A 24,240-nucleotide genomic window follows, 5' to 3' on the forward strand; every position below is an offset into this window, starting at 1 on the left:
TGGACCCCTCCACCATCCTCCACACCTATAAATCCCTCATCCGCACTATCCTTTGTTATGCCCATCCGGCTTGGATCTCCGCCCCCCCCCCCCCCCCCGACCTTTTATAAATCCCTCCAAAACCTTGAACGTCATGCTCTCCGCCTCGCCTATCGCATCCGTCTCCCCTCCCCCGCGCGGATCCTGTATGATCTCATCCCCTTCCCCCACCTCCTCCCTTTCCTTGGAAGGATACAGATCGTGTACACCTCCCGCAAACTCAATCCTCCTCACCCGCTCGTCTCCCCGATCCTCTCCCACCCTCTCCCGCTGCCATGCCTGTATTCGCACGTCCCACCCGGTCTCCATCTCTCCACCCTCCTTACCCTCTCCCAAGGTGGCTTCCACCAGCTCCCCCTCCCTGATGATGCCCTCCTCCCCTCCATCTACCCCTCTCCCGCCCTCCTCCTGTGCTTGCTCCTCTGGGCACCCTCCCTCCCTTCTCTCCCTTTTCCCTCCCTCCTCCTTTTCTCCCCCCTCGTCCACTGGGCCTCGACTCCCCTCCCCTGTCCCCTTCCCCTCCTCCCCTCTCTTTGCACCCTTCTCTCCCCCGAGTCCTTTTACATTTCCCTCCTCTGCCTCCTCTCATTCCGTCTCACTTCTGCCCTTCTTCCCCTTTATTAGTCCTCTCCCTCCTTGGTTCCCCCCGCTTTTCGTTTTCTCTTCTCCTCCCTCCTTGTTTTTCCCTCTACTCCAGCCCCCCCCCCCCATCTGCCTTGGATCGGGAGTGCCATCTTTGTGCCGCCTTTTTCGTGCAGTGTTATACAGTGTGTTTTTCCAGTGCGTGCTCCCTGTTGTGTCTTTTGGGAAGTGTAGCGAACAGCCATCACACTGTCGCTGGGTGCGCTTTTTTTTTTATCACTTGCGAACAGAAACCAGATTGTCGCCATGTTTTTTAATTTTGTGTCTACTATGTTACTTGTCTGATTCCTGTGTATTTTATCAACATTGCCAACCCCTTTTGCTTTCTGTTTTAACTTTCCGCATTTTTACGCCATTTTACACTTTAAATCACCATTTTATCGCCTGTTTTTCCTTGTTTCTTTCTTCTTCCTTTTTAAACAAAAGTCTGCAGGTTGTAGAGCAGCGTAGTAAGCTGCTGCCAGCCCGCCCCCTTCGGGGGGAATTGAAAATCAATAAAGAAAAAAAAAAAATATCTGTCGTCATTTAAGTAGACCGTACCGACAGCAGCATATTGATCATAGCAGTCTAAAAAAAAAGTAAGATTTTGCCAAAGATAATATTGAAATAGAATTTCCCTAGCATCTTCACGATAACTTGAATCTGTGGCCGCAAATCAGGCATTAAAACTCGTCCGAAACATAACAGAACAACATTCTGCCTGAACTACACTTTCCACACACACTGCGGTTTAAATTTCCGATTGGGTCCTCAGTGCACTTCACGTCTCTAATTATTTGAAAAGAGGCTAAACTGCCACAAATCGGACCACACTACATGGTTCCAGTCAGCTACTGTCCATTCGCTGTGCGGAGTGATCTGTTGAAGGTGAGCAGCTGTATGTGCTAACTGAGTAATCGCCTTTACGAGATACCAACACATGCATTTCCCTCCGCAACACTCAACCGGAAATCTCATTAACAGACACTAGCCATTCCTGTCTATTTGAAACCGAATTTCTGTCACAAGCGGTGGTAGTGGTCTCCGGTGTATGTCGGTTAAGATCTTCTTGTGTCCCAGATCTCACGCTACGGTAGACGGCTGCGAATTGTATATCACTCCTTGCAGACACGTCGGAGTGGCTGCTTTGATACACTAACGCACGGTGGAAAGTTCATTCCCGGTGTAGTCTTGAGCATGTCCATACATGACACCTTAGTTCTCCTAACGTCACATTTCCACGTCTTACTTAGCTGATTCTATGACACTGACAGGCGCATACACGCCATTCTCTTGGTAGAGGATCATATGACCGTCTGGTGCCAGTTTTATAGAATATCCAAAGCGATAGCGATTTTTCTTTCTGCGACTATATGTTTCTGCTTTCTGTCTGTTGCAGAACAATGCAACACATTTTAAGCATTACTGGCATCGAAACTCCCTCTTGTAGAACTCAACATGGATTCCTCAGACGACGATCTTGTGGAGACCAGCTCACTCTGTTCGCCCACGAGACTCATAATGATGAATATACCAACCTCTAGGTAGATTCTGTGTTCCTTTATTTCGGAACGCGTTCGAGGAAATTTTTCAGTTTCTTACAATAAACAAAAAAATTCCAAAATATCGTTGAGATTGGTTTTAAGAGGTCCTAGATTTACAGAGAAAACAGGCAACATTGAGATAAGAGCAGTGCCTTTTGTCACTGGCTTGTTTAACAAGTACAAAGATGCTCATACAGCTCCAGTGGCAGCCGATGCGAGACAGAAGTTGTTTACTGTTGACCTTAAACAACGTTTTACCCTTCATCCTATATATACTTCCGGAAGAGACTTTAAGGTGCAGTTATACGTATTACAGCTCTCACTCAGCATTACGAACAATCATTCTTCCCGCACACCATTGGCTACTAAACAGGAAAGCGTCGAGGCAATAGTGATACATGAAGAACTCTCCGACACACACCATAAGATGGCCTACGCCCAATACGAGTGTGTCAATGAATCGCATAAAACTGTAAAGATACAGATTCCAACATCACTACGAGGTACGGAGTCTTATCCTTTTACCCCCTCTACTGCACCTAATTTGCTTACGCTGAGCGCCTGCAACACAGGCCACCCGCGCAACAGACTTGTGAAGCGGGTCCCCGGACCGAGCAGGGGTTAGCTTTGCCGGATCCCCGGTGTATGCGAACTCTAATTGGCGGCCACTAGGTGGCCTCACTTGCGCCACCAGAGGCAGCGATGTTTACGGTTCTACTTTCTTCCGCACAATACGTGACACAACATAGTCAGAAATGTATCGTGGTGAGCGCTTACTGTGTAAGCCCGCGCCGAGGCGCGGGACGTGTTCACATCGAGTGAAACGCCCTGGTAGCGGCCGAGGCACCGTTCAGTCCGCCGATCGCCGACACGCCGACCCCTGGAAGTCTTCACGTCATCAGCATCCCAGACGGTTACATGGTCTCTGAAGGGGCTTATCCAGGATTACTTGAGTGACTATTTATGGCAAGATCGAAATTCCGCCTTGTGTAGTAGTATTAAATTGTATTTGAACTGGAACTATTTTTACGATTTCGTTTCTTTATTGTGGGTGTCAAAGCGGCTAGTAGAACAGTTACTTTGTGCGGATGAAGAATCTTTTTCTTTGGCAGTTAGGCTTGTAATAAGATCTTTATAAGTAACTTGTAACTTTCCTTTTCTGTCCATAGCCAATGGTCATAGAAGGACCCAAGATCACAGGCGACGCGAGAGTGGTCCCTCGGCTACATGATCTTTTGGCGCCTGCAGAAGACACAGGCAGACAGTTAGTCTGAGGCTCATGGGGTGAACGAGCACAAGCCTGAGTGCGGGGTCTTTGTCGGTAATATGCGTGTGAAGAAACTAGTCTATGATTTAATATTGTGCAATATGAAACAAGACACACTGATGAGCCAAAACGTTATGACCACCTGCCTAGTACCTTGTTCGTATGTTTGCGGAGGTATGTGGCGTTATATGTCTACGCCCAAGTCATGTAATTCGCGTAAATAATGGGCCTCTGATATGTGTACGCAGTGATGACGCCCGGTAGTGACCTATACGAGTTCCTTGGAATTTACATCAGGTGAATTTGGTCGCCAAGGCATCAACGTGACTTTGTTATAATGCTTCTCAAACCAATGTGTCACGGTTCTGGCCCCAAGACACGGACAATTATACTGCGGAAGGGTAACATCGCCATCAGGGAATACATCAAGCATGAAGGGATGCAGGTGGTTCGCAACTGTCAGCATGTCTTCCATTACTACTACAGGTCCATGCAAGCGCTGGAGAATATCTTCCATACCATAAAACTCCTCCCACGAGCCTGCATCCATGGCACGCTACATGTTTTGAGCCGCCGTTCACCTCTATGCTGGCGTTTGTGGAGACCACCATCTACCTGATGTAGCAAAATTGTGATTCACCCGAAGAGCCGACACGTTTCAAATGATCGACGGTCGAATCCCGATGCTCTCGTGCACATTACAATTTTATTTGTCGATGTCGCTGGGTCAACATGTGAACACGTAGGGGTGATCTGCTGCGGAACTCCGTGTTCTACAGGGTACGATGAACGGTGCGTTCTCAAACTCTTGTGTTCTTTCGGCATATCACCATCGATCCTACTTTACAGAACAGACAAGCCTTTGAACCCCACATTCTGTGAAGAGTCGTGGACGTACAACCATTTAGCGACTAGTGGTAGTTTCACTATACTTCTAACTCCTTCAGTAGATGCTCACGGCAACGGCCTTGCCGCCGTGGATACACCGGTTCCTGTCAGATCACCGAAGTAAAGCGCTGTCGGGCGTGGGTGACCATCTGGGCCGCCATGCGCTGTTGCCATTTTTCGGGGTGCACTCAGCCTCGTGATCCCAATTGAGGAGCTACTCGAACGAATAGAAGCGGCTCCGGTCAAAGAAAACCATCATAACGACCGGGAGGGTGGTGTGCTAAGCACACGCCCCTCCTATCCGCATCCGCATCCTCATCTGAGGATGACACCTCGGTCTGATGGTCCCGATGGGCCACTTGTGTCCTGATGACGGAGTGCTCAGTAGATGCTCAGAATAGCATGTTAAAATTCAACTAGTTTCGCCATTTTTAAGATACTCAAAAACGGTTCAAATGGCTCTGATCACTATGGGACTCAACATCTGAGGTCATCAGTCCCATAGAACTTAGAACTACTTGAATCTAACTAACCTAAGGGCATCACACACGTTCATGCCCGAGGCAGGATTCGAACCTACGACCGTAGCGGTCCAGATACTCATTCACAGGCTCTGTGTAATGATAATCTGCCCTTTCCAAAGTCGTTTATCTCAATAGATTTCCTCAGCTGCATCCCATATCTTTGCTATGGCGACCCATGTGCGAGTCTGCTATGCTTACATACTTTCGTTACCGCGTCACGTTCCCGCAACGCCGCCAAGAGGCATCCAACGCCGTGGTAGGCAATGATCATAATTTTTTGTCTTATTAGTGTATTTTTCTTAACAGTGACCAAAAGCAAGAACGAAAGGGCAGTGGCTAACTCATGCATATATGTAATAATGTATATGTTCACATACGCTGAGTGGACTTTAAAACAATGTAGGGATCTTTTCATCAACTCAAGATATAATAAACGCAGTGTTAATCGTCAATTGTTCAATTTCGCGATGCTTTTTCATCGCAGCAATTTCCTTGGTTTACACTACTGGCCATTAAGATTGCTACACCACGAATATGACGTGCTACAGACGCGAAATTTAACCGACAGGAAGAAGATTCTGTGATAAGCAAGTGATTAGCTTTCAGAGCATTCACACAAGTTTGGCGCCGGTGGCGACACCTACAACGTGCTGACATGAGGAAAGTTTCCAACCGATTTCTCATACACAAACAGCAGTTGACCGGCGTTGCCTGTCGAAACGTTGTTGTGATGCCTCGTGTAAGGAGGAGAAATGCGTACAATCACGTTTCCGGCTTTGACAAAGGTCGGATTAAAACCTATCGCGATTCCGGTTTGTCGTATCGCGACAATGCTGCTCGCGTTGGTCGAGATCCAGTGACTGTTAGCAGAATATGGAATCGGTGGGTTTAGAAGGGTAATACGGAACGCCGTGCTGGATCCCAATGGCCTCGTATCACTAGCAATCGAGAAGACAGTCATCTTATCTGCATGGCTGTAACGGATCTTGCAGCCACATCGCGATCCCTGAGTCAACAGATGGGGACGTTACAAGACAACAACCATCTGCACGAACAGTTCGACGACCTTTGCAGCAGCATGGACTATCAGATCGGAGACCCTTGACGCTGCATCACAGATAGGAGCGCCTCTGATGGTGTACTCAACGACGAAACTGGGTGCACGAATGGCAAAACGTCATTTTTCCGGATAAACCCAGGTTTTGTTTACAGCATCATGATGGTCGCATCCGTGTTTGGCGACATCGCGGTGAACGCACATTGGAAGCGTGTATTCGTCATCACCATACTGGCGTATCACCCGGCGTGATGGTAGGGGGTGCCATTGGTTACACGTCTCTGTTACCTCTTGTTCGCATTGACGGCACTCTGAACAGTGGACGTTACATTTCAGATGTGTTACGACCCCTGGATCTACCCTTCATTCGGTCCCTGCGAAACCTTACATTTCAGCACGATAATGCACGACCGCATGTTGCTGCTCCTGTACGGGCCTTCCTGGATACAGAAAATGTTCGATTGCTGCTCTGGCTAGCACATTCTTCAGATCTCTCCCAATTTAAAACGTCTGGTCAACGGTGGCCGAACAACTGGCTCGTCACAGCACGCCAGTCACTACTCTTGATGAACTGTGGTATCGTGTTGAAGCTGCATGGGCAGCTGTACCTGCACACGCCATCTTAGCTCTGTTTGACTCAATGCCCAGGCGTATCAAGGCCGTTATTACTGTCAGAGGTGGTTGTTCGGGGTACTGATTTCTCAGGATCTATGCACCCAAATTGCGTGAAAATGTAATCACAAGTCAATTCTAGTATATTTGTCCAATGTATACCCGATTATCATCTGCATTTCTTCTTGGTAATGCAATTTTAATGGTCAGTAGTGTAGTTATCTAGAAAATTGGTGGCACCAGATTGTATTATAGACATCATTGAAGTTATTGCTGTGATACAAAAACCTCGCGAGTAAGTTACCCGTTAATGCTGACTGCAAAGAATCTTTCTGACCATACGTATCCGAGCGTCCGTATGCACTGTGTAAGTCATCAATACACATCACGAGAATCGGAACCGGCGGCATGGGATGGGCTGTGGAGTGTTGTGTTGTCAGTAGAGAAGGAGTAACAGCCGTAGGTGACAGTCACCCGATGTCACCACAGAACAAATCTATCAGCGTCATTTTAAACCGTGTAAAACTGACCATTCGCTGATGACATTTTTATCCTCAGTGAAAGTTAAGGAGAATTCCATGATCCACTAGATGGAGCACAGAATATGGATTGAGAGTAAATCTAAGAAAGACGAAAATAAAGAGAAGTAGCAGAAATGAGGACAGCGAGAAACTTAACATGTTGACTGATAGTCAGGAAGTAGATGAAGTTAGGGAAATCTACTGCCCGGGTAGCAAAATAACCAAAGACTGACGGAGCATTGCGGACGTCAAAAGGAGACTAGAGCTGGCAAAAAGAACATTTCTCGCCAAGAGAAGTCTGTTAGTATCAGACATAGGCTTTAATTTGAGGAAGAAGTTTCTAAGAATGTATACTTGGAGCACAGCATTGTACGGTAGTGAATCATGGAATGTGGGAAAACCGGAACAGAAGAGAATCGAAGCATTTGAGGTGTGGCGCTACAGAACAGACGAATGTTGAAAATTGGGTGGACTGATAAGGAAAGGACTGAGGAGGTTCTGCGCAGAATCGGAGAGGAAACGAGTATGTAGAAATTACTGACAAGGAGAAGGAACAGGATGATAGACATTTGCTGAGACACCAGGGAATGACTTTCATGGTGCTAGAGGGAGCTGTATAGAGGGTAAAAACTATAAAGGAAAAAAAAAGATCGCAATGCATCGAGCAAATAATTGAGGAAGTAGGTTCAAGTGCTGCTCTCAGAAGAAGAGGTTGACACAGGAGAGGAAACGCGAAGAACCAACCCCAGATAAACCAAGATGAGGAAGACGTCATGTAATGATGGACAGTGCACAGGGAGTCAGAAGAATGAGCTATAGTGCTGGAGTGGCTCCTCATAAACCACACGTTTCTCTACTCAGTGCTATGTGACGTTTGAAATGGTGTAAAGAGGGAAGCCACTGCGATAACTGGAAACGCTACGTACCCTGTGGCAATCCGATTGAAGAGTCTGGGTTCGGCGAATGCAAGGCAACAAGTGTAATTCCAGCAGTGAAATGGAGAGGAAATGACGCTATGGTATGGTGGTGTTCTCCGTGAGTAGGATATGACCGCCTTATTATGACCACGAGAACGCTAAATATGGAAGAATATGAACAAATTTTGCAGCATTTTGTACTGCCTGCAGTAGAGGAATATGTCAACTACATTTTTGTTTCTCTGATGATGAAGGAATAGATATAATTTCTCGACTAGAAAAGAGAGCCATTAGTAGAGCCCAAAGACAGAACTGATAGGAAAGCATGGCCTTTTGCTTTCTAGGAGACATTTTCCACTGGCTACTGTGATGTGATACTCTTTAGGCTAGCACAATCTTACTGCCACATCGTAGTACTGTTAACTAGTGATTAACGAACCTTTGAAACTCGTTGATGTTCTTATATGCAGTAATTAATGTCGCCTTGAATTCATTCTTCAAGAACTTTCAGTTCGATCCCAAGAACTGAGGAAATGTCAAACATTTTTGAATGATTTATCCTGTCAACAAGCAATATAACAGCGGAAAATATTAGAAATAGATTTGAGCAGATGTAGACAGAATTCTCGAACAAAACAGATCTGATACCAGATATTAATACGGAAATAAGGCAAAAGTTCTTGAATGTATGCTTTGGAGTACTGCATTGTATGGATGTGAAATGCGAACCATTGAAAATCTGGTGGAAAAGAGGTGGAAACATTTGAAACATAGTTCTGACATACAATGCTAAAAAGAAGTAGACAGCAAAAATGTACTAAAAAGAATGCATTAGGAAGGCGACCATGCATAACTCTCTCCACAAGAAGGAACAGGTTATGGAGCAGGAAATTGTAGTGGTACATCCTCCTCTAGCATTACTTTTCCTCAACAATAGCTGTCGATACCACTGCTATTTTTCGAATTTTGGACAGGTCAAAATTATTTCAGTTGCTTTTCTGAAAACTTCCACATAATTTTATACGCACTATGTTATAGTTCTAGTTAAAATTTATGAAAAGGAATGACTTTATTTTCGATGTCATAATCGATAAGTACTATTTCTGAATGTACAGTGAAAATTAATTTTTTAGATACATTTGAAACTACGAATTATTTCGCACACTTAAAATTTAAATTTTTACTTACGAAATTTAGTGCTGTGTTTATTTCTGGATTCATTTATGAAGTACCGAGCGAGGTGGCGCAGTGGTTAGCACACTTGACTTGCATTCGGGAGGACGACCGTTCAATCCCGCGTCCGGCCATCCTGATTTAGGTTTTCCGTGATTTCCCTAAATCGCTCCAGGCAAATGCCGGGATGGTTCCTCTGAAAGGGCACGGCCGACTTCCTTCCCCGTCCTTCCCTAATCCGATGAGACCGATGACCTCTCTGTTTGGTCTCTTCCCCCAAACAACCCAACCCAACCGATTTATGAAATAATAATTGAAACTAATAGAAATTAATTCGCCAAGAAAAATTGGAAACCTTTTGGCATATTGTATGTATTTTTTTATTTTGTGAGAACAATGTAATTTCGGATTTGTCAATGTGAAAAATCGAAAGACTGTATGATATACTAAAATGTGACAAAATATATTAACGTAACAGCAAAAATTTTACAACAATCTTCAAATTTAATTAGATCCAAGAGGACCTAAAATTTGAGAATTTCTGCTTCAACTATTAGACCTCTAGACAAGAAGAGTTGGACACAACTCTGTGTGGAAAGATAAGTAAACTAGAAAGTTTGTTGTAATCATCGCTCCTCGCAAATATTCATAAAAGACTAATGTGGACAATAGCTGCAAGTAGGAAGGAGGGGTTACATTACAAACTACAGGATTCAGAAACAGTTACCTTGGCCCTGAAAGGAACAGTAAAGGTCAGAACAGTAGGGGTGGTGAAATTCAACAATACACACACAAGATATTATATAGTATACAGGGTATTTTAGTTACATAGAGATGAAAAGGTAGGGAAAAATGAAGCAAACTGAGGACATCATACCTGTCGAACAATAAATGACTTAAAAGAAAAATTTCCTGTTATCATATTATAGTGTGATGGTTTTGATGGTTTTATTGTTAATCTACCAACTGTTTAATTATGTTTTTGATGGTTTTCCTAAATAAGGAGAATGGAGAGATGTACATGAAGGTCCACGCGGGATTGGTTCTCCTATCGTCAGCCGGCAGTGTTACCCGCTTGTGACTGTAGAGCTGGCGAAATTTCGGGCCCAAATCCAAAAGTCTTTTACGCTAAAAACTCGTTTCGTTTTTTGCGCTGCACCCGCCCCTCCAGACTACAACTTGCGCAGGTGCGCCGTAATTATTAAACGACTTTCCGCAGGAATGTAGCGAACTAAGCACATTCACGTTCCGAATCGTTCTCAGGGGCGGCGGAAGGGTCTGCGGAAACTTTTGGTGGTGGTTTATACAAAATTAATAACCTCTGTGAGAGGAGAAATGCTGTTCATTTTTGAGGCAGCTGGTCTGTTAAACAAGTGTTGTAACCTGAGACCAGTCACTATTTGAAAAGTTGCCGTAGCGCCGTTCGCTGAAAGTAGAAAGAATTTATTGTTGATCTACGGTTGATACAAATTCTCACTACTGATAGAAAAGCTATTTTTGCACGGTGTTAATTTCGATCTTCCTTCAGTCACTGACAGTTTTATTAATTTTTTAAACAGAAGACGATTTCGCGTCTAAACGACTCACTTTTTATAGTGTTCTTAAAACTGCTGCATTGTCTCGTACACCTTGTTGTATATGCCCTTGATGAAAACATCAAGTCAGCTACATTATTTTTCAGTTGCTTAGCGAGTCTTTCCAACAACTGAAATTCTCCTACATATTGGCAACTACAGTAGTAATAGATTCACTAGTTTGAAGGGAAAGGGATGCTCTTGAATGCTTTTCGTTTATACTTGCGAATAATACGAAGCTAACGAGGTGTGTGTGATTTTAGGTACGTAAAATCAGTGCAAGTGAAAAATAACCAAAGCTGCAGCTTTCACTTTTATTTACTTCATGAACAATTTCGGGTCGGGATCTATTTCCAAATCCCGCTGACAAGCAAAATCAAATTTCCCACAATACAAGACGTATGTCAAGACAACATACATATACGTACAACAAAGTACTAATGAACAGTTACAGAGCATACAGATTCCAGCACGCTGGACGTTCGTAGGTAAAAACAGTTTCTGAATACACTTTACATACATTGTTTGCCGGGACATCATGTGTACCCGTCAGTCATAATTTCTAAATTATATATCAGGTTTCATTCATTAAAAATCTAATGAGTCAGGTCAGAAGAGAAATCATTAACAAGAAATGACAGAATAATGTCATTTTTACTCACGAAGTAGTATGAATATTGTAACTCTTCCGGCTTTGCCGGCGAGATCTTGACATGTGTGATAATCGGGTCCACTGCCGGATGTTTGTGTCGCTCTGGCACAATATTTCGGCCACGTAACTCGTTGCCTCCTTCAGGTGCTACCTGAGACTGCCGTGTTGGACGCTGACTCTAACGCTGCACAGGCGAGGGTGGACCTGGACGTGATTAGGAAGTTCTAGCGCTGGTGCGCTTCGCCTTCCTCGTGGCCGTGTGGCGAGTTGGGTTGTGGCGGTATGGAATGGCATGACGGCGTGCATATGCATTTTTTTGATCATAGGAAAGAGGAAAGGATAGTCAGAGGAGACAGTATGAGAAGAGGAAAAGGAACGGCGTAAGTGGCTGGCCGGTGGGTGTCGACAATGAGTCCGTCTCGTGATGACCTCTCGAGGTTGCGCTACTGGAGTTGGGAAAGTTGGCGATTTGGCGTGCGATGTCTTCCCTGGCTGCCCTGGCCTCGGCGTCTTCCTGCTTCCGTCCAGGCGGCCGCGACGGGGGACAGTATGTCCCAGTCACTGGGTTTGAATACGGGGTGGGAGTTGACGACGGCGAGCACCTTCTGGGTGACCACCTCCACCCAGAAGCCACGCCAGTCGCCGAAGCGGTGCCGGCGGTGGGGGAGCGGAGGCTTAGGCTGGTCGGGGGCGGGGGGAGGGGGGAGGGGTGAAGGGGCACGGGATGTCCATGATGGCCCATGACGCATCCTGCAGCGCCGCCGAAATCGTCTTGAGGGCGGGCTGCAGGTCACGCACTCCTGGGAGTTGTAGGCACCGTCTCACCTTCCGTGGTGGCTTCTCAGCGTGAGAGGAGCCGGACGGTGCAGAGCTGCAGGGGGCGAGGTGGCGGCTGTCTGCGTGGTGGCGTCGACCCCCACCGGCCGACTCACAGGGGAGGCGGCGGCAGGAACCGGCGGCGTCTTCGTGAGAGCTCGCAGCTCGTCACGCAGCTGCTGGAGCTGGCGATGAACAGCTACTAACTCCTCCGGTAGTGCGGCCCTTTCGGCCGCAAAGGCGGATTAGAAGCCGGCCACAGCTTGGTCAGTGGCGGCTTCGAGGCGGCGCGGCTCGCAGCCCTCGCCAGGGCGGGGGGGCGGGGCAGCCGACTTGGCGGCAGACGCCGCTGGGCGTGGAGCGGCGGTCTGGCGGCGAGCTACCGTACGGTAGCTGCAACTGCGTGAGTTAGCAGCGTGTGAATCGCCGCAGTTCACGCACTTGCTGGCGGCACCACGTAGTTTGGGGCAGTTGCGCGTGTCGTGCGCTGCAGCGCACTTCAGACACGCTACAGCGTTCTTGCAAGAACGAGCCATGTGCCCCATCTGCTGGCACTTGTAGCGCTGGATGCCGTATTGCAGGATCTTGTCCAGTATTTATGCCCAGTGGGCGCTGGGTGTGTGGCAGCTGTCTGAGGCCCGTCCGGTGTTGGGCGTTACGTTCGCGGTCCGCCCCCGCCTGGTGCTAGTCCTCAGTTTTTGGCCCTACCCTGGCGGTCCCACAGACGTCCGCGCAGGGCTCGTCCACCTAGCAGCGCCAGGCGGGAGCGGACGGCAGAGAGAGAACCCAGCGCCCTCTGGGCATAAATACTGGACAAGATCCTCCAACACGGCAGTCTCAGGTAGCACCTGAAGAAGGCAACGAGTTACGTGGCCGAAATATTGTGCCAGAGCGATACAAACATCCGGCAGTAGACCCGATTTTTCCACATCTCAGTATGAATATTATTCTCCTAGACAACGATAGTTCAGGTACACATGCCGACGTCGCAAGCTGAAGATGAACAGATAGAGAAAGTGTATGAGGATATTGAAAGGGTGAGGCAGTATGTAAAGGGGGACTAAAATCTAATAGTCATGGGCGACTGGAATGCAGTTGTAGGGGAAGGAGTAGAAGAAAAGGTTACAGGAGAATATGGGCTTGGGACGATGAATGAAAGAGGAGAAAGACTAATTGAGATGTGTAATAAGTTTCAGCTGGTAATAGCGAATACCCTGTTCAAGAATCACAATAGGAGGAGGTATACTTGGAAAAGGCCGGGAGATACGGGAAGATTTCAATTAGATTACATCATGGTCAGACAGAGATTCCGAACTCAGATACTGGATTGTAAGGCGTACCCAGGAGCAGATATAGACTCAGATCACAATATAGTAGTGATGAAGAGTAGGCTGAAGTTCAAGACATTAGTCAGGAAGAATCAATCCGCAAAGAAGTGGGATACGCAAGTACTAAGGAATGACGAGATACGTTTGAAGTTCTCTAACGCTATAGATACAGCAATAAGGAATAGCACAGTAGGCAGTACAGTTGAAGAGGAATGGACATCTCTAAAAAGGGCCATCACAGAAGTTGGGAAGGAAAACATAGGTACAAAGAAGGTAGCTGCGAAGAAACCATGAGTAACGGAATAAATACTTCAGTTGATTGATGAAAGGAGGAAGTACAAACATGTTCCGGGAAAATCAGGAATTCAGAAATACAAGTCGCTGAGGAATGAAATAAATAGGAAGTGCAGGAAAGTCAGGACGAAATGGCTGCAGGAAAAATGTGAAAACATCGAAAGAGATATGATTGTCGGAAGGACAGACTCAGCATACAGGAAAGTCAAAACAACCTTTGGTGACATTAAAAGCAACGGTGGTAACATTAAGAGTGCAACGGGAATTCCACTGTTAAATGCAAAGGAGAGAGCAGATAGGTGGAAAGAATACATTGAAAGCCTCTATTCGGGTGAAGATTTGTCTGATGTGATAGAAGAAGAAACAGGAGTCGATTTAGAAGAGATAGGGGATCCAGTATTAGAATCGGAATTTAAAAGAGCTTTGGAGGACTTACGGTCAAATAAGGCAGAAGGGATAGATAACATTCCATCAGAATTTCTACAATCATTCGGGGAAGTGGCAATAAAACGACTATTCACGTTGGTGTGTAGAATATACGAGTCTGGCGACATACCATCTGACTTTCGGAAAAGCATTATCCACACAATTCCGAAGACGGCAAGAGCTAACAAGTGCGAGAATTATCGCACAATCAGCTTAACTGCTCATGCATCGAAGCTGCTTACAAGAATAATATACAGAAGAATGGAAAAGAAAATTGAGAATGCGCTAGGTGACGATCAGTTTGGCTTTAGGAAAAGTAAAGGGACGAGAGAGGCAATTCTGACGTTACGGCTAATAATGGAAGCAAGGCTAAAGAAAATAGGATTTGTCGACTTGTGAAAAGCGTTCGACAATATAAAATTGTGCAAGCTGTTCGAGATTCTGAAAGAAGTAGGGGTAAGCTGTAGGGAGAGACGGGTCATATACAATATGTACAACAAGCAAGAGGGAATAATAAGAGTGGACGATCAAGAACGAAGTGCTCGTATTAAGAAGGGTGTAAGACAAGGCTGTAGCCTTTCGCCCCTACTCTTCAATCTGTACATCGAGGAAGCAATGATGGAAATAAAAGAAAGGTTCAGGAGTGGAATCAAAATACAAGGTGAAAGGATATCAATGATACGTTTCGCTGATGACATTGCTATCCTGAGTGAAAGTGATCTGCTGAACGGAATGAATAGTCTAATGAGTACACAGTATGGTTTGAGAGTAAATCGGAGAAAGACGAAGGTAATGAGAAGTAATAGAAATGAGAACAGCGAGAAACTTAACATCAGGATTGATGGTCACGAAGTCAATGAAGTTAAGGAATTCTGCTACCTAGGCAGTAAAATAACCAATGACAGACGGAGCAAGGAGGACATCAAAAGCAGACTCGCTATGTCAAAAAAGGCATTTCTGGCCAAGAGAAGTCTACTAATATCAAATACCGGCCTTAATTTGAGGAAGAAATTTCTGAGTATGTACGTCTGGAGTACAGCATTGTATGGTAATGTGAAACATGGACTGTGGGAAAACCGGAAGAGAAGAGAATCGAAGCATTCGAGATGTGGTGCTATAGACGAATGTTGAAAATTAGGTGTACTGATAAGGTAAGGAATGAGTAGGTTCTACGCAGAATCGGAGAGGAAAGGAATATGTGGAAAACACTGATAAGGAGAAGGGACAGGATGATAGGACATCTGCTAAGACATGAGGGAATGACTTCCATGGTACTAGAGGGAGCTGTAGAGGGCAAAAACTGTAGAGGAAGACAGAGATTGGAATACGTCAAGCAAATAATTGAGGACGTAGGTTGCAAGAGCTACTCTGAGATGAAGTGGTTAGCACAGGAAAGGAATTTGTGGCGGGCCGCATCAAACGAGTCAGTAGACTGATGACCAAAAAAAAAAAAAAAAAAAAAAAAAGCAAGGAAAAGTCAATAAAATTATTTAAGGTAATAGCCGGGAACCAATAACCATAAAGTTCTAGCAATTAGAATAGATTTTAGGAAGTTAACATTCATTTTAATCCTTCTGAGATAAACTCAGTCAAGCAGTGATTTCGCAAAGGCATAGTACTACATTGGTGAATTCAAATTTGCTAATACGTTAATTTCAAAGACAGTTACAGGAACCATAGTTCATTCATGCACATACGTCCTAATGGTGAGGAAGGTGCAATTTCCATGTTATTAACGTAATTTTTGTTCAGTAGTAACTGCAAGATGACGATTTACAAACGACATAACGTAACAGAAAATAATTATTTACTTCAGCAACAGGAGCACCTATGTACTAGTTTTGCACTAAGTAAATTAAAAATTACACATAATAGAAGAAGTTTTCCTAGATTAATTTCAAATTTTGCTTTCAGTATCTGTCAGGTATTTAATTTCAAACAGTGATCAAAATCTAAGGTTGCATCCCCTAGGTATGCAGTAGTTTATAGAGTCAGATATTTACACAATAGTATCACATCATATCTTTTACCTCAATCAGAATTGTTGTGAAGAATTCGTGAGATGCTGAAAGAAGTAGAGGCACCATAACTGGACCAGAAGGAAAAGTGACTTTTAGCACTCCATGTTAAAGTACACATAGATCACATATTGCCTTCTCAGTACAGAAGTCATTAAGAAAGCCAAACTGAGCTCTTATTCGAATGTTATTCTCAGAAAGATGGTACACTACTCGTTGTAATCTATCTCCTCAAGTATTTTTCAGAACTCAGGAAGGAGGGCAATCGATCTACAAATGGAGGTCAGTTACTTCTCTCAAATTTTGTGTGTCTGAATTACTGCTTCAACTTCATTCTTTCGTGAAAAACGCCTTGACTCGTCGATTGTTTGCGAAGATACGTCAAAGATGACGCTATAAGCCTGAACCAGATTTTTGTGTTGTGGTTATGATACCAGGATAGATAGAAGAGGTAATACTTCTTAATAGCCTGATGATTTTTTTGACCTCTGTAACAGATTATCTGGCAAAACTGATGTCTGGAGGTAGGGTTTGCATTGCCTATCTAAAGCAGTTTGCTGGAGCGTCTTTCGTTCCGTCACTTTATCTCTGTTTTCGGGTACATTTAGGGAGAATTTATTAAATTTAGTAGACAATGATTTGACTCGCCTTATCTATCTAAAATTATACTGTTCAGTGTCTAACAGTGTAGTCGACCTCCCAGTATCCAGTGGTTCCTTCCAAGTGTCGCGTTCATGCCGGTAGAGGGCGGATGGAGCAGGTCACGTGATCACAACAGCCACCACGATCGTGCTGCTGTGGGCAGGTTTAGGTAGCAGTCGGAGTGAGTTGGAGCCACTGGAATGGGCAATATCTCGCAGAAATCAGTACTGTGTCTTTGGTGCTTGGAGAATGGAGAGTTAATTGCAGTTAGCTGCACCAGTTAGAACCACCAACATCTCCCAGAAGGCAGTTTTGTGTGCATGGTCGGTGCCTCTGCAAATAGTTGCCAATCAAAACTGGGTAAAGCGGGCTGTGACAAAGGTGAATGGTGGTAACTCGGGCTGTGCTTGGTGACGGGCAGCGAATGGCACGCAGCTGGAACCACTGGAAGGAGCTTATAACGTGTAGGTTTTTACGGCAGGCGTCTTCATTAAGTAAAACTTACGGGCTAAGAAACCCTAGCCAGATGGTAGAAATTCCTCCTCCTGACGTTCCGTTGCCAACTGCGGGGAGCATCTTCCGAGGTGTATTTCTCGTTTGTCTAGATAGTCGTTCCCAGAGCGCTGAGATGCAACTTAGGATTCACAGGGGCTGCGCTGCAGTTCCGCCCACGGTGTAGAATTTGGGAAATAGCTGTCTGGGTCTCAGGAAATCCTTCCTGGTCGCCCTCGAGGTTCATCTCCCCACTGCTTTCAGGAAATTGTTGTAGGTGGATGGTATGCCGTGGCGTGTCTCGTTATCGTGACGTATGGTCTCCTCATTGTTGTAGCACACATTGTTTCATTTCCAAATGCGTTCCTGCCCTTGACTGTAACGTCTCGGCTAACGGCACATTCCCAGACGAAGTGATCCAAGGGGCCTATTGATCCACGTTACAAGTGTCTGTGGTGTGCTTTAGTACTTTTAGTAAATAGCTGGGAAACGGACCAGTACTGGTAGCTAGTGTGTAAGTCTATTAGTCGGAAGGAAGTATGTCTTTCTGGTTCTGTCTTTTATACTAGGAAGGAACTAGTAAGTTCTCCTCCCTGTTTCTGCCCTGTCCCAGAATTCTTGTCATTATCTAGCAACGTATGCCTTTATTTCCTTATTCGATACAGCTTTGTGCCCAGTATCTTCTTTACCTTTTAATATTCGTGCTTTTTTGAGCCATTGTTTTGCACCACTCTATCTTGCTGCTAGGTCTAAAGGTAGCAGTCCTAATATTACCAGCAACTCCTACGTAGGTGTTATTCTCTACGCGGCTGTCAGGCGCAGGAGTATACGTCTCCGTGCTCGCGGGAGGGCCTGTTCTCTCCTTACCTCTCTGACTGTAAGAGCCCAAAAGCTTGAATCGTAGCCCACGATAGCAAGAAATATTGCGTTGTTGTACGTTCGTTTTGCACTATGGCAATTGGTAACGTCTTTGGCCAATTGTTGCTGTTTTATTGAGGATTTTAATGCCTCTCACGCAGTCGGATCCTACACTACTGGCCATTATAATTGCTACACCACGAACATGATGTGCTACAGACGCGAAATTTAACCGACAGGAAGAGGATGCTGTGACATCCAAATGATTAGCTTTTCAGAGCATTCAAACAATGTTGGCGCCGGTGGCGACACCTACAACGTGCTGACAAGAGGAAAGTTTCCAACCGATTTCTCATACACAAACAGCAGTTGACCGGCGTTGCCTGGTGAAACATTGCTGTGATGCGTCGTGTAAGGAGGGAAATACGTACCAACACGCTTCCGACTTTGATAAAGGCCGGATTGTAGCCTATGGCGACTGCGGTTTATCGTATCGCGACGTTGCTGCTCGCGTTGGTCGAGATCCAATGACTGTTAGTAGAATATGGAATCGGTGGGTTCAGGAGAGTAATACGGAACGCTGTGCTGGATCCAAACGGCCTCGTATCACTAGCAGTCTAGATGACAGGCATCTTATACTCATGGCTGTAACGGATCGTGCAGCCACGTCTCGATCCCTGAGTTAACGGATGGGGACGTTTGCAAGGCAACAACCATCTGCGCGAACAGTTCGACGACGTTTGCAGCAGCATGGACTGTTAGCTCGGAGACCATGGCTGCTGTTATCCTTGACGCTGCATCACAGACAGGAGCGCAAGGGATGGTGTACTCAACGACGAACCTGGTTGCACGAATGGTAAAACGTCATTTTTTCCGATGAATCCAGGTTCTGTTTACAGCACCATGATGGTCGCCTCCGTATTTGGAGACATCGCAGTGAACGCACATTGGAAGCGTGTATTCCTCATCTCCATACTGGCGTATAACCCGGCGTGATGGTATGGTGTGCCATTGGTTACACGTCTCGGTCACCTCTTGTTCGCATTGACGGTACTTTGAACAGTGGACGTTATATTTCAGATGTTTTACGACCCGTGGCTCTACCCTTCTTTAGCTCCCTGCAAAACCCTACATTTCAACAGGATTATGAACGACCGCATGTTGTAGGTCCTGTACGGGCCTTTCTCGATATAGAAAATGCTCGACTGCTGCCCTGTACAGCACTTTCTCATTATCTCTCACCAATTGAACAAGTCTGGTCAATGGTGGTCGAACAACTGGCTCGTCACAATACGCCACTCACTACTCTTGATGAACTGTGGTATCGTGTTGAAGCTGCATGGGCAGCTGTATCTGTACACGGCATACAAGCTCTGTCTGACTCTAATGCCCAGGCGTATCAAGGCCGTTAATACGGCCAGAGTTGGTTGTTTCGGATACTGATTTCTCGGGATCTATGCACCCAAATTGCGTGAAAATGTAATCACATGTCAGTTCTAGTATAATATATTTGTCCAACGATTGCCCTTTTATCTTCTGCATTTCTTCTTGGTGTAGCAATTGTAATGGCCAGTAGTGTATTAATCATTATGCCTATAACATACTTGTCGTCTGAAGTGTTCACAGTATTCATTGGGTGATTTATCGCATCCTCGGTGGATGTCCCTTTCCTGAAATCGTACTGCACGGAGCTCATGCCTAGTAACTGTCTGTTGTCCCTCAGGCAGCCGGCACAGGACCATTCCCTGGACTTGGCTAGAGCATTTATTTAACAAATCGGCCTGTAGGATTTCGGTTCTCGGGTCTTTTCTTTGCCCTCGGTTTTGGTAAAGTGATGCTCTAGATTTTCCAAAAGTTTGACTACCCGAGGCTGCAAAAGACATTCGTTTAATAACACTGCTATATATGGTACAATATGGTCCACTAGCTGATGCAACACTTCTGCTGTTATTCTATCAGGCCCTGCTGCTTTCTTCACTTTTAACTTAATTATTGCCGGTCTCACCTCCTCTGGGCAAATGGAAACAAAGTACTGTTAATCACATGCTGACTGTACTGAAAATATTGATTAGTTGCGTGAAATTTTCCTACGGCAGACAATATTTCTATTGTCACCGCGTTTTCGTCACACAGTTGTTATATCTTTGCACTGTTATATCTTTATCTGCCAAAGCAAACGCAGCCACTTGGAGATGACCTGGTGTTATGATCTGGGCTGTAACCGGGAAGGTGGGGTAGTGCCCCGTTTCTGGAATATGGCTCCTGTACACTTAGTATGTGTACGGCCAACACGTCTGACACTTTCACGAGTTCCTGCATCACCATGGCTCTGCGCATCGCATTGGTCCGGCCGATTTTAATCATTTGTCTCTGTTCCACCGACGTTAGCGTGCGATTCGACTATACGTGAAAGCTACGAGAACCTAGTGAGCATATAGGAATGGGCCCAGTCTAATCTGTAATCATATACAATTCTGCCACATGTCATGACTAACTGCCTGTGCAAATGCTCACTATGAGGTGTCTTGTGCTTCTTGTTTAAGACTTCAAATAAAATCTGCAGTTCCTTTGAATTTGTAGGAATGTTGTTTACACTGAGCTGAATATTATTAACTTCCTCCATAAAGGAAAGGTTATTGTACAGCCGTTTGGGTGGCTGCGCTTAACTTGGTTCTTATTGCTATGGTTAGAACATGCAAATCCTCCATCTTAGCTAGCCTCATTGCGTTTTCAAACATTTAGTAAGCAGGCCGCGGGTCCGGCCATAAACTTCTTCCATTTCTCATGTCGTGTCCATCACTGTTTGCATTCTTTTCGTAATTTCCGTTGCCATTTGTAGCTTCTATGATCAGTGTAGTTTCATAATCTTCCTCTATTATTTTGCATGCTATTGTACTCCACTACTTTTTGCGTGATGCCACACCCTATACTTTCAACCTTTTCTGAATTTGAAAGTACGAATATGTCCTTCTTTAAGTCTTTCTTGTCTAAAGGTAGACATGCTGCCGATTCGTTATTTCTCTTTCTCCTTAGCCACTTTCAGAGAATTCACTCCTGCTTTCCATTATTCTTACTAATGGCATTTTTATTGTCTATCGCGTTATCGCCTTGTCTATGCTGTTAGTCACGTTTTCGGCTTTTGTCACTATGTGTGTTCTCATTCTGCCCTTCACTTTGGCCCAGAATATTTTGGCTCTTTCTGCATCTCGCTCTCGTTTCCATTTCTCACAGAGATGGAAGGTAACTTTATAATTCGTTTGATCACTGGGCTGGGGTTTGATAGTTCTCTTCCTGAACAGTGTTTCATCTTCTTCGACTGTGGACCTGACACTTGCTGCTTTTGTATTTATTCTACGGTTTCCTGTGAAGCTCGCCAGCAGATTACACAAGGCTCAGAATGCATATATGGTTCTTTGAATTTCCCGCTCCAAGAACATTTGGTAAGTCGCACTCTTTTTACTTCTTGGCTGCATTTATTCCTTTTCTCACTTGGAATGCATACTGGAGCTCGTTTGGTATTGTTACTGTTCTTTTTTGGATGGTCAGACTCTTCACAGTGAGAAGATGTCGGTTTGTTTTCCTTAAGTACTTTGCAATGCGCCCATAGTTGTGGCAGTTATAGTATTTGGCAACTGCAACACGTAGTACTTCACCGTGGTTCATCGAAACGCAATGTATATTCTTGTCTGTGTAACCAGTTGTGCTCTGACATTTGGATTTATCTCCAGCACGTAATTTACTGTCACCTTGACCTGTGGGTCTGTTTTAAACTTGATTTATGTTTACTCTAAGAATTGCTTGCTATTTGTCTCTCCCTCCAAGTTCTCTTCGTATAGTGACTCAGTTAAATCACATTCTGTCATGGCAGCTGGGACGCCACGCGCTTCCTAGGTGGCTGGCATATCATTTCTTTATTTAGCTCCGAATTTTATTTCAGCTTACTAATTTCCTCTTCCGTTTCTATCTCAGTTATGACAACATTGTTTGCTGTCTTTCTTGAGTCTCATTTTTGCTTCCTCCAGATCGATTAGCTCTGTCAGAGGTGCCTGTGTATCCTTTACGTCTTCCTTGTCCCAGGATTTGATGAATAATGTGTTATCTTGCTTGGCTTGTGTGGTCTCCACCTTTGACTTTGTGACGACCGTCTGAACGAATTTAGCAGTGGCTGCCACACTACTAAACGAACGGACCGTCTTGTTTCCTGTTTTCATTACTAAGCCTGGCATTTTCCTTTTCTTCCACACCCAAGGGCCAAATAAACTGGTACATCTGCCTAATATCGTGTAAGGCCCCTGCAAGCACGCTAATGGACTCCACTAATCTCTGAAGTAGTGCCGAAGGGAAATGACACCATGAATCCTGCAGGGTTGTTCATAAATCCATAAGAGTACGAGGGGGTTAAGTTCTCCTCTGAACAGCACGTTGCATTGCATCCCAGAAATGTTGAATAGTATTCATGTCTGGGTAGTTTGGTTGACAGTGGTGTTGCTTAAACTCAGGAGAGTTTTCCTGGAACCATTCTGTAGAAATTCTGGACGTGTGGGGCGTCACATTGTCCTGCTGGAATTGTCCAAGTTCGTCGGAATGCACAATGGACATGAATGGATGCAGGTGATCAAATAGGATGCTTATGTACGTATCACGTATCATAGTCGCATCTAGACGTATAAGGGGTCCCATATCTCTCCAATTGCACACGCCCCACACCATTACAGAGACTGCATCAGTTTGAACGGTCGCCTGCTGGCACGCATGGTCTATGGATCCGTGAGGTTGTCTCCATACCCGTACACTTCCATCCGCTCGATACAATTTGAAACGAGACTTGTCCGACCAAGCAACATATTTCCAGTCATCAACAGTCTAATGTCCGTGTTGGCGGGCCCAGGCCATGAGTAAAGCTTTGCGTCTTGCAGTCAGCAATGGTACACGAGTGGGCCTTCGAATCAGAAAGCCCATATCGATGATGTTTCGTCGAATGGCTTGCACGCTGACACTTGTTGATGGCCCAGCATTGCATTCTGCTGCAATTTGCGGAAGAGCTGCACTTCTGTCACGATGAAAGATTATCTTCGGTCGTCGATGGTTCCGTTCTTAGAGGATCTTTTTCCTGCTTCAGCGTCGTCGGAGATCTGATGTTTTACCGGATTCCTGATATTCATGGTACACTCGTGAAATGGTCGTACGGGAAAATCCCCACTTCCAGAGTGAAATTTTCACTCTGCAGCGGGGTGTGCGCTCCTTTTGAAACTTCCTGGCAGATTAAAATTGTGTGCCGGACCGAGACTCGAACTCGGGACCTTTGCCTTTCGCGGGCAAATGCTCTACCAACTCAGCTACCCAAGCACGACTCACGACCCGTCCTCACAATATTACTTCCGCCAGTACCTCGCCTCGTATTGTGAGGACGGGTCGTGAGTCGTGCTTGGGTAGCTCAGTTGGTAGAGCATTTGCCCGCGAAAGGCAAAGGTCCCGAGTTCGAGTCTCGGTCCGGCACACAGTTTTAATCTGCCAGGAAGTTTCAAATCCCCACTTCATCGCTACCTCGTAGATGCTGTGTCCCACCGCTCGTGCGCCGACTATAAAACCACGTTCAAACTCACTTAAATCTTGATAACCTCCCACAATAGCAGCAGTAACCTATCTAACAACTGCGCCAACAACAAGTATGGGGCCCCTCGACCCCCACACCAACGTGGTGACCAAACCAAGAGTTCTACTCTCACCTCCATATAATATGTTAGTTTTCAAATCGTGAGTCACAGGAAGCGGGCCGTAATGTTGTCCATGCGTCTGAGTAGGATTACTCATTGACATGCCCCATCAGAAGACAGAAAGTGTACGAAAGCGATCGAAGGATAGCGGTTTGTAAGGCCAGAGGGAAAAAAGTACCAAGGCAAGCGGCAAGGGGGAAAAAGCCTCTGCGACTGTAGGACGGGTAGTAAGGGCAGTAGCGACTTGATAGCTGCGACAGTGC

General features: G+C 45.4%; 1 non-coding gene across 1 annotated transcript; it reads left to right on the forward strand.

The window, feature by feature from the left end:
- The first annotated feature begins 23,685 nt into the window (after positions 1-23,685).
- Positions 23,686-23,760, forward strand: Trnas-cga (transfer RNA serine (anticodon CGA)). The gene has a single exon. It is a non-coding gene; the product is annotated as a tRNA-Ser (tRNA).
- Positions 23,761-24,240: the final 480 nt, after the last annotated feature.

Source organism: Schistocerca serialis, chromosome 4 (assembly GCF_023864345.2).
Source record: "Schistocerca serialis cubense isolate TAMUIC-IGC-003099 chromosome 4, iqSchSeri2.2, whole genome shotgun sequence".
Lineage (NCBI taxonomy): Eukaryota > Metazoa > Arthropoda > Insecta > Orthoptera > Acrididae > Schistocerca > Schistocerca serialis.